This window comes from Diabrotica virgifera, chromosome 5 (assembly GCF_917563875.1).
Source record: "Diabrotica virgifera virgifera chromosome 5, PGI_DIABVI_V3a".
Classification (NCBI taxonomy): domain Eukaryota; kingdom Metazoa; phylum Arthropoda; class Insecta; order Coleoptera; family Chrysomelidae; genus Diabrotica; species Diabrotica virgifera.
The window spans coordinates 158,204,665-158,222,851 of record NC_065447.1 but is presented as its reverse complement, the minus strand read 5'-3'; the positions used below and the strand labels follow the sequence as shown (position 1 = coordinate 158,222,851).

The 18,187-nt window shown below is 33.9% G+C and overlaps 1 protein-coding gene across 1 annotated transcript in view; it reads left to right on the top strand.

Moving 5' to 3' along the window:
- The window catches only part of LOC126884531 (uncharacterized), a 267,134-nt gene that overhangs the window by 206,903 nt on the left and 42,044 nt on the right, over positions 1–18,187 (top strand). The gene's annotated exons all lie outside the window — the stretch shown is intronic.

The following is an 18,187-nucleotide window of genomic DNA, read 5'->3' as shown; positions in this document are numbered from 1 at the left end:
TTTCAGATTTTTGGTATCACTAAATATTTTAAGTTGTTTAAAAAAAGGCATATTTTTTTTCAAAATTTAATTTTTTTTTAACTGAAAACATTTTTTTTAAATAAGCACTTTGAACCGATGAAACTACAAATAGATGAAAAAATAATTGTTTAATGATTTAAATGTTTTTTCATTGATTTTCTATTGTGTTCAAATTATCTTCAAAGTATTCTCAGTATCTGTCATTACATATTTAGGGTTGAAAATATGTTATGTGGCAGGGCGGTAACTACCATCGGGGGCCCTGACCAAGGGGAGCGGGGGGGGGGGGTCTGGTTGACCGTGCATTGATTTTAACGATGAAAATAAAAATATGTACTTTAAAAGCTGATCCCAACGAAATATTTTCAAATGACAAAATTTTAAAAAAACCTTTTAAAAAGATCGCAACATAGTTTTAATTTTTCACTGGGAAATTAGTCTTTTCGACTAAAATGCAATTGGAACAGAACTGGGCCCCTGAGGCTGGGGCCCCCGAGACCTTAACATAAAAATTTAAATTAATTCTTAGGAAATTAGTTATTTCGGCGTAATAAAACCTAAAATGCCATTGGAAGAGGGAGCCCGGACTACGCTGCGGCCCCCTAGACCTTTCGTACACATATAAATTGTGACTGAGGAAATTAGTTATTTTGGCAAAATAAAAACTAAAATGCAACCGAAATAGGGGCCCCAGGTCCTAGCTACTTTGTCTTAACCAATTTACCCCAGACCACATCTTGGTACGTGAAAGGAACCACATATTGAAAAGAAAGGTATAGATAAGATAGAATGAACACATTAAGATCAGTCCCACCAGTACACTGACCAGCTTCACTGAGTGTGTTTGGCTCACACTGCAATAGCTTAAGGCACCTTAAGGTGCATTAAATCAAAGCGAACACGACCAGTGCCGGATTAACCATTAGGCGGACTAGGCGGCCGCCTAGGGCCCGGGCACTTGATGGGGCCCGCATCCCACACTATTTAAGCAGTTATTTAAAAAAAAATAAATGTTAAAAAAATCAAATAGGTCTATGTGAGACAAAAAAAAGAAAATAGTTAATTTATGATTTCCAATCAAACTTAGTTTTTTGCTTTGTCTTTTGTCAAATATCAGAAAAATACAACCGACTTCAAGACAAATTAAGCAGTTATCTTCAAAGGCATTTTTATATTCCATGTTCTAATCATTTCCTCAATTAATTTGATAATCAATTTTGCAAGCAAATTTTGATAAAAGCTGGTAATTATTTTGGTATGGTACGTTTTTTTTTTCAATTTCTACCCACCGATGGGCCTTATAGTCCATTCACTCACGGTAAAATATTGCAAAACCTCCGGATTTTAAAGAACCTTTGGATTTGAAACAAGAGCTTGGATTGACATGAAATTTGGTATAAGCGTAGCTAACATGTCAAATAAAGAAGTGATATTGTGCCATTGTGTGTTTTTGCTCTACCGTTGAGCCACCCCTTCTCGGGGGTGAAAAAATATACCGTCAAAATACGTCCGGAAGTGGATAAACTGACTATTAATTCTAAGTAACTTTTGTTCAGTAGAGTTTTTTCATCAAGTCAATACATTTCAAGTTATTTGCAACTGAATATCTTCATTTTTCAACAAAAAATAACACGTTTTGAGACGGTTTTTCGCAAATAACTCAAAAAGTAAGTATTTTATCAAAAAAATATTCTTAGCAAAAATATAGCTTTTAAAAATTGAAAAAATTGGTGTATGTGTGCAGTCTGTAGTGTGTAGACCCAGTAGAAGCGGAGTTGTAGCTAATGAAAAGTAGGTTCTTATTCGTTAAATTCTAAATCGAATATTTCAACGTGAAATAATAAAGAAATGAAGCACTTTTCAAGTAAAACTCATCATAACTTGTTTAAATGTTTTAAGAAAGCATTATTCTTGTTTTTTTTTATTTCTATCATAAAAAGTAAGCAAGATACGCTCAGAATAAAGTTGATCCCATTTTTTGGGTAAAAAAAAACTGGTAAAAATAACCCCCTAATTAGCATCCCAAATGAAATTAATCCTTACCGCTTCACAAGCTACTTTACTTATGTATTGTTTATATGCTCTGTAAGTTTTATCAGCATAAAGTGCTTATTTATAAAAGAGCTGCAGTAGAAAGGGCTTGAACAAGTCACTAATCACGAATGTATGCAATTTTTTTTATTTAGCTTAATGCCTCGACAACTTAATGGCCATTGGCATGGTACAGTGGATTTTTCCAATCAGGTGCCTAGTGTAGTGGGTAGTGTATGTGTTGAGTAAATGTCTTGTTACTTAGCAAAGTCGTCATTGTTTTTGCAAAGAGACGCTAATTGTATCCGAACGTCTGCGGTCCCTCCGGTGAGTACCGATCCCACAAGGATAGAAACTATTTTCATTTATTAATTTTTAATAAATGAAAAATTCTCTGCCCAGGGTATGCAAATTTTGAACAGTCATATCTTAACCAATTTTTATCTTCCAAAAAAGCAAAAATCTGAAATATTCAGAAAATCAAAATTTATACTTTTTACTCTTTAAAATTTTTGGTACCACTAATAATTTTTAAAATATTTTGAAAAAAAAAGACATTTTTTTCAAAATTTTAAAAAATTTGTTTTACTTTAAATCCCAATGTTTTGAAATATAAGCACTGTGAACCGGCGAAACTTACAGATCATATAAATAAGATACTTATAAATTTTTTCAAGGTTTTCATAAATTTTCAAGATTTTTGTGCCAAAAAAAAAAGGAATCAACATTATTTTAAGCTTTACTTGCTTAATTTTGATACTTAAAACTTGTTTAAAACAAAACAAAAATAAAACTTTTTTAACACTTTAAAAAAGTTGTGATGATTTTTCACCGAAAAGTGCTGCATTTTTTGGTAATTTACGTTGAAATATTTGATTTGGAATTGGTCGAATGAGAATCTACTTTTCATTAGCTCCAGTTATGCTTATACTGGGTCTACATACTTCATACATACACCTTTTTTTTTATTTTTTATACACTATATTTTTTCTAAGAATATTTTTTCGATAAAATATTTAATTTTGGAGTTATTTGCGAAAAACCGTCTAAAAAGGTGTTTTTTTTTGTTGAAAAATGAACATATTCACCCGCAAATAACTCAAAAAGTATTGATTTAGTGAAAAAACTCGATAGAACAAAAGTTACTTAGAATTAACCAGTTATCCATTATTTTGAATGTATGTTTTTTCACCCCCGAAGAGGTGGCACTCATACCCAGGGAAAAATCACATATCGACACAATATCCCTTTTTTTCTTTGGCATTGAGATTTTCTTAGGCATTTTTTTCGTTGGCTTTTCCTTTGAGAAGTTGTTGCGAAATGTAAAAAAAAAGAAAAATGATCTTTTTTACATTGTCGTAATTTATTTTTGGAGTAACTACTTCCCAAAACAACATAAATATCTGTAAATTTGTTTTAGTAAATGGTCGATATAAAGGGGCCTACTTCTTATGGCCGCCTAGGGCCCCATGATGCCTTAAACCTTCACTGACACGAACGAAGAAACGAATTCGTAGGTGTTCGCTTGGTTATTCGTTCGGTACAAAGTAAGACCATTGTAGCGAACGAACGCATTCGTTGATAATCCGTCCGCAAATGTCAGATACAGATGAAGATTAGATTAATCATCAGCGCTGATAATTTTATAGTTATTGCAGGATATGCGGAAAAAAAGAAAGAAGAGAGTGTGGTGTTGTCCCACATGAGGGAAATGCGATTTTAGGGGGTTAAATATCAAACGTTTTTCCGCACCTCCCCTTGTTCTGGGGGTAAATTCCCAGACCTCACGGTAGGGGGCCCTAGAGATCACATTTGCCCCGGGGCCCCCAACATCGTACTTACGGCCTGTTATGTGGTCATTCTTATAGAAACATATGCCAATAGTTTCGCTCTTTTCGTCCATTTTTTAAAAAACTCGCCAAATTAAATGAACAGTGAACCGATATTGACTTACATCTGGAAGGACTATATTGATTTCCAGGTTAGCCAAGGTCTCGCGTGATATAATACCACTCAGAAACCTTTTGATGTACTTGATAAGTCTAACAAAGAAAACAAAGCAAAAAGCGAGCTTATTAGTATTCGTCGTTTCAGACTCAGACACGCAGCACATTTTTCTTTTGAAATATGTATACAGGAATGAGGAAGCACGTAACTGTGGAGTGTGGGGTGACCTCATTCGTCGGCTATTCGCATAAACGACAAAAGTGTTCTTTTAATAAATTGAAAGCATTGACACCATTAAGTAATTGAAGGGTTTTTATACCAATATTTTCTACTATATAAAGTGTTTCATACATTGCATGCTATACTCCCGTTAAAAAAAATCCGGATACTAATATTTTCTTAATGTTGTCCAGGTACCAATAGTTGTTTTAATGGGGAGGAAGTAGACATTAATAATAAAAAAACTTGCATTCATAACATTAAAAACGGTGCTTTTAATGTTTTTTATATGACCGCATCACCATAGAAACAAAACTTTGACATTTGGCAAAAAATGATATCTACTATATCTTGTTTACTAGTAACAAATTTTTTCCATTTTTTTATTGCATTTACGATAAATTTCACGTTTATTCTGATAAATTCAAATCACTTTTCACCAATGTTTTCAAATCGTATTTTTTTATGACTATGCCAAAGCTTTTGATTGTGTAAATCACGACATTTTGATCAAAAAAAACTGAATGTCTATTTCGATGTATTTCTTTGAATTGGTTCCAATTTTACTTGGATTGGATAATAGGAAACCACTGGTTAAGAGCAAATGATACAGACTGTAGTCTCAAAAACATTGTGTATGGGATGTGGTACCAGAAGGTTCAGTATTGCGTCCTCTACTTGTCCTTATCTTTATTAATGACATCAGTAATTCAAAAAATCGATGGCAACCTTTTAACCTTAAATGCTCATGTAGTTACGACTATTAGGTGAATATTAACTAGGTGCATTAAATGACGTAATACTGGAATTTTCTAAATGGTTACTAACTGTTAATACGAATTTAGGTTGCAAAATAATTGTCACGGATGATGGAATTAATTGCATGAAAATTGCTGCAGTACAGTGGCGTAGCGTAGTGGAGGCAGCAAAGGCGGCCCCGGGCGGCACTTTTTAGGGGCGGCAAAATTTAACAATAAATAATAAAATTATTTTGTAAATATTTGAACCATTTTATATTTTTATCGCAACTACAAATTCGGACCGATTGAAAGGAGCACGGAATTTTTCATTACAGTAGAGCGTCGATTATCCGAACGTCGATCAACCGAACGACCGGTTATCCGAACTCTCGACTCCCGCGCCCCGCACTCGAATACCGAGCAAGCGTTAGTAATTAACGCTTAAAATATCTTCAATTTTCTACAATATTGTATCCAAAAATATGTTGTTGCAAAGACTGCACTTTTTTGTTTAATTGCTATTTTTCATTATCAAGATAGAAATAAATATGTAAGTATATAAATATGGCTTTTATTCACTTGCGGATAAACATGTATGACTATATCAATCTAGTTCGATTATCCGAACAAATCGGTTTTCCGAACACCCATGTCTCCCAATTAGTTCGGATAATCGACGCTCTACTGTACTTATTTTATGACGAATTCGGAGAGTTCCTTTTCTTTGAATGATATTTTGTAGCGACTGGCAACAACGTCTATACTGACTTGTGGGAATTCCCCCTTTATGACTAACAATCAGCGAGAATGACTTCTATTACATATATCGGCAATTATTTTACTATCCTATACGTTATTCAGTGTGTGGAACAAAGAAAACACTTTTGTTTGAATACGAGTGAGACACAATTCACAATGTTGTGGATTTCATTGAAACTAAAGAAAGACAAAACTGCTGAAGGAATTTCAAAGATGATTTTGGACAAGATTCAAGCTGATCGCCTAGATATAAGTAACTGTAGAGGCCAGGCATATGGTAATGCTGTTGTTATGGTTGGAAAGTATTCAGGAGTTCAGCAAAGAATTCAAAGAAATAAACCCTAAAGCTGAATTCGTACCTTGCTGAAATCATTCGTTAAACCTAGATTGTTTACACGCTGCCTCAGTTGGATTCAGTCTTCAGTAACTTTTTTCGGTACTTTAGAACGTTGCTATTCTTTTTTTTTTTTCATCAACATATCGTTGGGAAGTTCTGATAGCAGCTACAGGCAAAAGCTTAAAAAGGGTTCAAGACACGCGGTGGAGTGCAAGAGGTATCATTCCAAAGACATTCTCGTCACTTTGGAAAAACTGACAGAGGCAGGTGAAAGCTTAAACACTAGGACACATGCAGGTGCTTTACTAGTTTCTATGAAGTCATTTTCCTTTCTTTGTTTTTTGGGCCTGTGGCAACCGATGCTACATGAAGTGAATTATGCACAAAAATATTTACAAATAATGGGACTTGACATAAGATTGTGCTCTCAGAAAGTAAATGCTTTGGAGATGATATGACAAAGAATATAGAGGAATGAGCAAATGGCGCTGTAGGTTATGCAAAAAATATGTGTGAAGAACTTGGAATTTCCATAGAACCTCGGAGGCGAAACATGAAAGCATAAATATTTTTGATGACGGAACTAGAGATGCTAACTTGTCTTGTGAAAATAAGTTGAGACGAAAGCTGTTTTCTTCTTTAGATAGAGTTATTGTAGAAATTCGTGAGCGTTTTCAACAGCTACAGAATTTAACGGATAAGTTTCCTTATCTAACGCCGGTTACATTATTAGATCCAGACAACACTGAATGTAATCTAGACTACGCATCTGACGAAATTGACGAGCAGGATTTCAAGCTGGAAAGACTTCGACTGCGGACTTTCGTTCTTTCCTTGCTGCTATAGGCAACGAAAATACATTTATTAATGCAGATTCACTTGAATTATTTAAATTTATTGTTAAATCCAAGCTGGAAGATACTCTGCCCAATATTTTAATAATGTTCCGAATATTTTTCACAGTTGCTATAAGCAATGCCAACTGTGAGAGAAGTTTTTCAAAATTGAAATTGTTTAAAAATTATTTAAAATCGACAATGAGTACTCTAAGACTAACTAACTTGGCTATTTTGTCTATTGAGCAAGAGGTGTGTGATGCGATAGATATTGACGGTACAATAAAAGACTGTTCTTAAAAAAAGTAGACGTGTAAATTTTTGATAATTGAAGACGGAAGTTTTGTTTTTAATTTTAACAAATATGTACTCATATTACTTTTGAATAAAAATAAAAATATAACATTATAGTATCGTTCTAGTTCTAAATAAAAATTGATTTTATTTAATCTTGTCGATCGTCAAGGTGTACCTAATTAATCTTAAGACAGTACTTAAGACAGTGAAATTTGTAAATTGATAAAGAGATATTGAATGTTGTGTGTGTGTATGCTCCTCAAACAGGTCTGGGTGAGAATGAAAGAAGAGCTTTCTATGACCAATTAGGACACGCACTGAGTGATATTCCAGCAGAGGAGAAAGTTATAATAGGAGGTGATTTCAATGCACATGTGGGCAAAGCCAAGACAGGATATGAAATAATACATGGGGATTAGGCTTTGGAACTAGAAATGAAGCTAGAATTAGCAACAGCATTGGATATGGCGATTGTTAACACATTCTTTAAAAAGAGAGAAACTCAACTTATTACCTACAAAAGTGGACAACATCAATCCCAAATAGACTACTTTATGATAAGGAAAGAAGACATACGTGAATGCAAGGACTGCAAGGTAATAGTTAGTGAGACAGTAAGCCAACAACATAAGCTGCTTGTTCTGGACATTGAAGTAAAAAGCGAAACTAAACAAAAATATCGGAGAGGCCCCTAAAAATACAAGTGGTGGATGCTAAAAGATGAGAAGGGAGGTCTATTCGCGGAAAGAATAGTAGAAAAAATATGTTGGAACATGAAAGGAAGCCCTAACACAATTTGGAGAAAAATGGCCAATATTATTAGAGAGACGGCTATTGAAATACTTGGGAAAACGTCAGGAAAGAAATTTGAGGATAAAGAGACTTGGTGGTGGTCAAATGAAGTACAAGGAAAAATAAAAGAGAAGGGAAAATTATATAAAAAGTGGCAAAAAACCAGATCGGACATAGATCTTCAAAACTATATGGTCGCCAAAAAGGAAGCGAAAGTAGCAGTAGCAAAAGCTAAAGCAGAAGCGTATTCAAACCTATACGATCAACTTGATACCAGGGAAGGCGAAGCAAAGATATATAAAATAGCCAAACAGAGAGCAAAGAAAACAAGAGATTTTAATCAGATTAGATGTATACGAGATGAAAATAATAAAATACTAATTCACGAAAAGGATGTCAAAAAGAGATGGAGAAAGTATTTTGACAGTTTATTAAATGAAGAATTTGACAGACAGCCTATGGAGTTAACGGAGACAGTAACAGCAATGGTTACCAGAATAACAAACGAGGAAGTGGCTCAAGCGCTTCAAAAAATAAAGAAAGGAAAAGCAGTCGGACCAGATGATATTCCTGGGGAAGTATGGAGAGCATTGGGAGAGACAGGAATAAGTTGGCTAGCAGGTCTATTTAATAGAATTATGGAAGTTGGACAAATGCCAGACGAATGGAGAAGCAGTATATTAGTACCTGTCTACAAAAACAAGGGAGACATACAACAATGCACAAACTACAGGGCTATAAACTACTTAGCCACACCATGAAAATATGGGAGAGGATAATTGATAGACGGATACGTGAAGAAACCGAAATATCCGATAATCAATTTGGCTTTATGCTGGGCAGATCAACAACAGATGCAATTTTCATTGCAAGGCAACTGATGAAAAAATACAGGAATAAAGAGACCAACGCTCATATGGTATTAATTGATCTTGAGAAAGCATATGATAGAGTTCCTCGAGAGATTCTGTGGTGGGCACTCAATAAGAAAGGAGTCCCTGGCGAATATGTAAAGATTGTGAGAGATATGTATGAGGGAGTAACGACTAGTGTTAGAACAGGTGTTTGAAAGACTGATAAATTTCAGGTGAAAGTAGGATTGCACCAAGGCTCGGTGCTTAGTCCTTATTTATTCTCATTAGTTTTGGACCAGATAACAGCGAAACTACAGGGTAGTATTCCATGGTGCCTAATGTATGCTGATGATGTAGTGGTAATAGGAAATAGTGAAAGAGACTTAGAACAAAAACTGGAACAGTGGAGACAAGCTCTGGAGGAAAAAGGTTTAAAACTTAATAGGACAAAAACAGAGTATTTGGAATGTTCATTTAAAGATGGAGTTACTACAAATAAAATGGTATCTTTGGATGGTGAAATGATTGTGAGCAATAGTTTTAAGTACCTAGGATCGGTATTACAGAGTAATGGAGAAATAGATGGAGATGCATGCAGTAGAATTAGGGCTGGATGGATGAAGTGGAAAGAAGCGAGTGGTGTGTTGTGTGACAGAAAAATTCCAAATAATCTTCACACTGCCACCGTTTTTTGTGACTACGCCAAAGCTTTTGATTGTGTAAATCACAACATTTTGATAAAAAAACTAAATTTCTACGGAATTCGAGGCATTTATTTAGATTGGTTCCAATTTTACTTGGATGATAGGAAACAACTGGTTAGAGCAAATGATACAGACTCTAGTCTCAAAAACATTGTATGTGGGGTACCTCAAGGTTCAGTATTGGGTCCTCTACTTTTCCTTATCTTTATTAATGACATCACTAATTTAAAAATCGATGGAAAAATCTTTCTTTTTGCTGATGATACCAGTATCACTTGGAGCAACTCAAATATTGCAACTCTTCATGCTACTATAACTTCTGATATACTTACAATAAAAACCTGGTCTGACTCAAATTTACTCTCGTTTAACGTAGATAAAACAGTAGCATTGTCTTATAAAGGAGCTCTTCAACCCTTACCTCTTAATAACAGCCAGATCAGTACCGTTGATTCTGTAAAATTTCTTGGTATTTTTTTAGACAGCAACCTTAAATGGTCCCTCCATATCGATTTGTTACGGAAGAAACTCTCTTCAGCTTGCTATGCTATAAGATCTGTTTCGAATGAACTCAATTTAGCATCTTCCAAAATAATATATTTTTCTTTGTTCGAGTCACATCTTCGTTATGGTCTTCCTTTTTGGGGTTCTGGTACAGCTGCCCAATTCGATGTTATTTTCAAATTACAAAAAAGAGCAATAAGATATCTGTTTGGCCTCAGAAGAACAACACATTGCAGAAGTTATTTCAAAGATCACGGAATTTTAACTCTTCCATCTTTGTATATTTTAGAAACTGTTTGCTTAATTCGTAAACATCTACATGTCTTTCCACCAAGACCTAATCATGACTACTTCACGAGAAATTCTACGTTTGACGTCTATTTGCCGACCCCGTCCTCGGAGTTAGTAAAGAAATCGATATTATATTTCGCAAAAAAAATGTACAACCATCTCCCCCTACAACTAAAATCTGCACCATCTTTCCATAAATTCCGTAAACTGACAAAAGCCTACCTGTCTCAATGACCATATTATTCAGTAGAAGATTTTTTTAGTCAATAACTAAGAAATTACAGTACCTACCCTTTGCACAAGTAGTATTTTTATTATTTTTTTATCTATATTTGGGTGTCATATACAGCAGCTTAACTTTTTAACTTTTAAACCTTTTTTATTAATTATTGTACACTATGCATTTGCAATTTATTTAAATTTTTGCAATTGATTATTTCTGTTTTAACTTCATTATTATTATTAGTATTTAAATATATTGACGATTTATGTAATTTTAGTAAATTGGATTGTTACTGTTTTGTTTTTTTGACTATTTATAAGCTTTGTCGATAAAATTGTAAAATTTTTCAGGGCAATAAAGCATATTTCTATTGTATTCTATATTCTATAAGCTGAAGGGAAAATTCTATAAAACAGCCATAAGACCGGCTATGATGCACGGAACTGAATGTTGGGCAGTGAAAAAGAAAGAGGAACAACGAATGCATGTGGCGGAAATGAGAATGCTTAGATGGATGAGTGGAGTGACAAAGAAGAATAAAATTAGAAATGAGTGTATTAGGGGAAGTCTAGGTGTGGCACCAATTGATGCCAAAATGAGAGAGCATAGGTTAAGATGGTTTGGTCATGTTCAACGTCGAGACGTTAATCACCCAATACGAAGAATAGCTGAAGTGTAGATTCCTGGAAGGAGTAGAAGAGGAAGACCAAAGAAGACCTGGGGCGAGACGATAAGGCAGGACATGTTGGTAAAGGGGATTAACATCGATATGACCCAAGATAGAATTGTGTGGAGAAATGCAATTAGGGAACCCGACCCCGCATAGGGATAAGGCAAAGAGAATGATGATGATGATGATGGAAGAGTTACCTGAAAAATTTTCAGCTTGCCCAAAGTGTCTACCCAAAAATATCTACCCAAAAAATAGCTCTCGTGCTATACCGATTCATTGGCATTATACTGTAATAAGGACTAGGAACTTCCTTAAAATTCACTAACTTTTATTAATGCCTTGAAGTCATTATTAGTTCAGAGAAATAAGGAAAAAATATACTGTTGGTGACACAACTAGAGTTTGCAATTGCTGGATCCAGCATCCAGCAATCCAGCTGGATCCAGCGCTTTTTTTTGCATGCTGGATCCAGCAAACCGGGCTGGATGCAGCAGCGCGGATCCGCAAACGTGTCAAATTCGAAATAAGTTACTGAATGTCTTCATTGGCCTCTTTATTCAAGGCCGGGAGTCGGCAACTTGCCATTATATCGCGCTAGCAGTAGTTCAGTATGCTGGAAAGTTTCTACAGCCCAAAAGTTTGCAACAATAAAGCATTGATAGACATTGATTCTGCGATAAAAGCCTCTGCTGGCGAGTGGTCAATAATCAATGAGTTGATGGCCACTCTCTAACCGGTAAAACTGGTTGTAGAAGCTCTTTGCGGAAGGCACTTTGATAACGGCCGACACAACCATGACATTTGCCTTAGACAAACTAAATAGCCAGGACTCTAGCCTTAATGCCAATCTATCGGAAGCACTACGCAACGTAATCGCGGAACAGTATCTCTCTGAAATTAAAGGTACATTAGTGTACTTAGAAAATCAAAAAAGTATGACGAAGGACTAAACAATGCTGGTTATTTCCCCATGCCGAAAAAGAATGCAATGCGAGATGAAAAATTTGTTGATTCGTATAAATAAACAAGTAACTGTGGAACCAGTGTAGGAGGACATAATGAAAGAAGATGGGCCAACTAATCCGGAGTTCGTGAATTTTACTTTGGAACAAGAACTTGAGGTTAAATTGAAACGAAAAAAAAAAGAAAATTTTATAACCAAAAAAAAATTTGGTTCTCAAAAAGATTACGAAATGATTTTGGAAAAGGAAATGGCAGTTTATGAGGCCAAAGGAGTGGAAGGCGATCATTTGTTAATGGTTTATGACTAGTTGATGACCTTAAAACCGACCAGCACAGAGGCCGGAAGGGATATCTCCGCAACCGGCTATATGTGCAGTCTCGTGCGAAGTAGGTTGGGCCTATGTTTTTTAAGGTCTCACTTCCATGAAACTAAATAATTCATGTTTAAAAATTTAGAAATTAAAAAATTAAGACTACAGACAAAAACACATTACAATCGTGTTTCTATTGTGATTCCACATTTTGCTGGACCAGCTGGATTCAGGCCAATTTTGCAAAAATCCAGCTGGATTGAAAATGATGCTGGATTGCAATCCCTAGACACAACCCCCTTCAGGTCGAAACCAAATTTTTTGAGTAGTATGGACATCTATAATAATAACCTTTCCTGCAGTCGATTTTGATGATATACATAGTTATAAACAAATCAAGATCAAAAAAGGTAAATTTTCGCTTTTTTCGTCTATTGCCAAAAAGTTAAGCAATTTAGACAAAGAGAGTTGATTCAATAAAATTGTGTTTTGACTAGGAAAGTTTTGGGGTAGTTCTGATTTTTTTCAATATATATGGATTTTGGCCTGCTGAATCCGAATATGAGGTTTGCGGACAAAATTTCTTGCCGGAACATTGAAAAAATCGCGAAAAAAGTGAAAAATTTCAGCTTTATTCCGCTTTTTTGCACAAATCTCGAAAACTATTACCTTTTAGTAAATGGGCTGTTAACAGAAACTAAAGTACTTAAAATTATCTAGAAACATCACTATTTACTTTTTTTTCAGACGAACCGTTCGGTCTAAAGTACAAGTTGAAAATTACCAATTTTTAACGGTCTCGGCAAAACCCACTTTTTACATTCCAAAACTTAATTTTTTATTAGAATGCTGTCATTGGATAAACTTCTCGTAGTTTTCTGTACAAATAATAAATGTTAGTTCATAGGTATGGTATGTCTCTTGTGACAGCTTCCATGAGTCCATTCCGTCCTAAGTGGCCGGGAATGTCTCTGCTTTTCTCTTAGAGCCACAGAAGATCAGGCACAGATGGAGTCACAGTTTCAGTTGGTGTGTACATTTCCTTCGGATCTGTTATTTTGATTTCTGATAAACCTTGAGGTTTTGTCCTTTTAAAATGAATTAGTTGAACAGCTCCCTGATTTCCATAAACCTCAGGCGCGGGTTTCTTTTTTATCCGAGAAATGGATTGCTTAGGAGCTACTGCATGTTTCCCATTGCCTTATATATACGTCGCATATAAATAAACAAATAAATTACCAAAACATGTTTTTTAATGAGTTTTTTTTAACCAACTTAAACTTGAAAAAATGTAACTAACTTAAAAAAAATAATGTAATGTACATTAACATTAAAAGTTTTCTTTTGTGTGGTACTCCTCAAAACATGACAATACACAAAGGCCGACTCCGCATCTTGTACACATGTATCTCGATTCGCTTCTTTTTTTCTGGTCTTTTCTGTGGCTACAAACGCTTCACCTCCTAGCAGCTACCTATAAGCGTTGCCACCAGTGCTACAATATAGCATATATATCTAAAATATGTGAACAAATATATACGGCAATGGGTCCGCATGACCTGTCTTAGGTGGCAACATTTTGAGGCTTTGGGAACAATAATCTAACATTTTCGGACATATTACTACGGCATTGGGACACCAATGAATCTAAAATTTTATAAGCAACGCATATTTTCGGCTTTGGTAAATTGAGACCATAACACCTTGAACGTATATATACGGCGGCTGGGAATACAGACCCACTTTTTCAAAAACATATATATGCAGCGTTGGGACAGAAGGGGTTAACGTACATACACTGGACGGATACCACACTTTTTACGTCATGGGTGGCATTTCTTGTATTGCACCTAAACATGCAATAGCTCCTAACCAATCCATTCCTCGGCTAAAAACTAAACCCGCACCTGAGGTTTATGGAAGTCAGAGAGCTGTTCAACTAATACATTTTGAAAGGACAAAACCTCAAGGTTTATAAGAAATCAAGATCCGAAGGGAATGTTCACACCAACTGAAACTGTGACTCCATCTGTACCTGATCTTCTGTGGCTCTAAGGGAAAAGCAGAGACATTATCGGTATTTTAGGATGGAATGGATTCATGAAAGCTGTGAGAAGAGACATACCATATTCATATTATGAACTAACATTTATTATTTGTACAGAAAACTAGGAAACATATATCAAATGACAGCATTCTAGTAAAAACTAAAATTTTGGAATGTAAAAAGTGGTTTTTGCTGAGACCGTTAAAAATTGGCAATTTTCAACTTGCACTTTAGACCGAACGGTTCGTCTGAAAAAAAGTAAATAGTGATATTTGTAGATAATTTTAAGTACTTTAATCTCTGTTAACAGACCATTTACTAAAAGTTAATAGTTTTCGAGATTTGAGCAAAAAATCGGAAAAAGATGAAATTTTTCGATTTTCTCGCGATTTTTTCAATGTTTCGGCAAGAAATTTTGTCCGCAAACCTCATATTCGGATTCAGCAGCCCAAAATCCATATATAATGAAAAAAATCAGAACTACCCCAAAACTTTCCCACTAGGGAGCTCGTAGGGTACACATTCACTGAATCAAGTAAGAAACTCATAAATCATATAAAAATCTTAAATATGGCGTTCGCTGAATATGTCTATCCTTATTGGTTGCTTAGAAAATTGCAAAATAAATAATAAATTTTGAGTTTGTATAAATATTCATACCTTATGCAAAAATTAACTTAGAACCTGTAATAAGAACCTTCTTATTACACGGAATTCTGAGACTTCTGGTGCTTATATCATACCCTAAATTTCAAAGCAATCTGTCAAATAAATAGTTTAATAGTATATTAAGTATGGAGAACGGTAAGGGTTTTATACCGATCGAAGACAATTGTTTGGAGGAGGAGCGGAGCGACGACTCCAATTATTGTCTGAGATCGGTTACCCTTAACGTTCGACATGCTTATAACGTTTTTTGCACGGTTGATACCATTATAAATTATAAAATTAAACATTTTCGTCATATTGACTAGTTTTATTCCATTTTATCAAGATAGATACTTTGGTTGTTAGGTAGTAACTAGGGTGCATAACAACAATGGAGAATTGAGTTTTTATTTAGTTGTCAATAATTTTAAGCACAATTTTGATTATGATACATTAAAATATGAGCGAAAGTGAATTTGAAGAAATTGAACGGGCTTGGGAAGAAGGGTGTTCCGCAATTATTCCCGAAAAATCCAAAATCCGTTATCAAAATACCTACCAAAGTTTTAAAAAATGGTGCGAAGGCAAGAATTTAAGAAGCGATTCTGCAGGAGTTTCTGTTAGAAGTGAAACCACAGCCCAAACAAGTGGGATTTCATTAAATAATTTAACAAATTGTACCATAAGTTTCAATATTAATAAATAATTCGTTAGTTTTCTTTATTCTTTCAAAAAATAAATTAAAATTAAGAGAACTCGACGGTAAGTGAATTACTTACCGTCGAGTTGGAGTACTTACCGTCGAGTTGGATTACTTACCGTCGAGTTGCTAGTAAATGTCACCTACTTACGTAAAATCTGTCACGGTAAACAGTCAAAAATGATCAATCGTGCAAAAAAGTTATTAATTTGTTTTTCCCAAATTATTTTTTTTTTGCAACACTATAAGTCAGAAAATGATGAAGTTACAGTAATACTTTTGATAGTTTATGAAAGAAGAAGATTTACGCTATTAATTTAATTTAAAAAATAATTCTAAATATTGCAAAATTATTTTGCAAGAACATGTGAATTAAAGAGGGGGGGGGGCTCACTTCGTCCCTAATTGTTCTAGGACCATTGTTTTTCTTTCTAAGTGTGTATAAAAATTCAGTCTTTCTAAATATGAAAAAATAATTTTTCTACGGGTAACGGTTAAAAAGTTATTCTAATTGTTTATAAGTAAGCAGAAAATCGGCATGTTTTTGCAAAATAATTTTACACTGTTTAAAATTACTTTTTGTCATTTTTTCTTTTAATTAAGTTAATAGTATAAATCTTCTTCTTTCATAAACTGTCAGAAGTATTACCATAACCTCATAATTTTTGGACAGTATTGCAAAAAAAATGAATTTGGAATAAACAAATTAAATAACTTTTAAACTATTTGACAAATTGCATTGAAATTTAAAATATACTTTAAGCACAAGAAGTCTTAGCGTTCCGTGTAATAAGAAGGTTATAACTTAATTTTTACATAAGTTATGAGCATTTATAAAATCTCAAAATTTATGACTTATTTTGCAATTTTATAGACAACAAATAAGGATAGACATATTCAGCGAACGCCATATTGCAGTTTTTTATATGATTTATGAGTTTCTTATTCTCAAATTTGTTTAGAATGCTTCACTTTCTAGTAATAGACGAAAAAAGCCAAAATTTACCGTTTTTTGATCTTTATTTGTTTATAACTATGTATATCATCAAAATCGGCTGCAAGAAACATATTATAGTCCGTTCTTTAACGGTAAAATATTGCAAAATCTCTAAATTTTAAAGAACCGCTTGGGTTGACATAAAATTTGGCATACACATAGCTAACAAGTCAAAGAAAAAAAGTGATATTGTGCCGATATGTGCTTTTGACCTGGGGGTGGTTTTCACCCCCTCTTGGGGGTGAAAAAATATTTGTTCAAAGTAAGTCAGGAAATGGATAAACTGGCTAATTTTAAGTAACTTTTGTTCTATAGAGTTTTTTCACTAAGTCAATACTTTTCGAGGTATTTGCCAGTGAATATGTTCATTTTTTCAACAAAATAACCACGCTTTTAGACGGTTTTTCGCAAATAACTCAAATAGTAAGTATTTTGTCGAAAAAACATTTTGAGCAAAAATAGTCTTAAAAAAATTTAAAAAATGCTGTATATATCACGTCTCTATACCTAGTAGAAGCAGAGTTATAGCTAATGAAAAATAGGTTCATATTCTTCAAATTCCAAATGGAATACTTTAACGTGAAATAACCAAAAATAAAGCACATTTCGGGGAAAACTCATTTCAACTTATTTAAAGTGTTTAAAAAAGCCTCATTTTTGTTTTATAAAAAAAATTTCTAGCATCAAAAGTAAACAAGTTACGCTCAAAATAAAGTTAGTCCCTTTTTGTTTTGGAAAAAAAATCGAGAAAATCACCCCCTAATTAGTATCTTAAATGAACTTAATCGTTACTACTTCACAAGTTTCTTGACTCGTGTATGTATTGTTTATATGATCTGTAAGTTTCATTGGTTCAAAGTCCTTATTTTTGAAAGGGCTGTAGTTAAAAGGGGTTGAACAAGTCACTGATCACGAATGTATGCAAATTTAGAAACACCAAATCTTAATCAATTTTTGTCTAACAGAAAAACAAAAAAATACGTGATATTCAGAAAAGCAAAGTTGAATTTTTTTGTTTTTCGAGATTTTTGGTATCTTTAACAATTTTTAAGTTATTTTGAAAAAAGCATATTTTTCAAAATTAAAATTTTTAAAAATTTTACTTTAAAACCAAATTTTTTCCAAAATAAGCAATTTGAATCGATGAAATTTACAGATCATATAAACACAACATAAGTAAAATAATTTGTGGGGCGGTAATGATTAATTTCATTTCAGTTGCTAATTTGAAGGTGGTCTTCCCGATTTTTTTTTGTCAAAACAAAAGGGAGCAACTTTATTTTGAGCGTAACT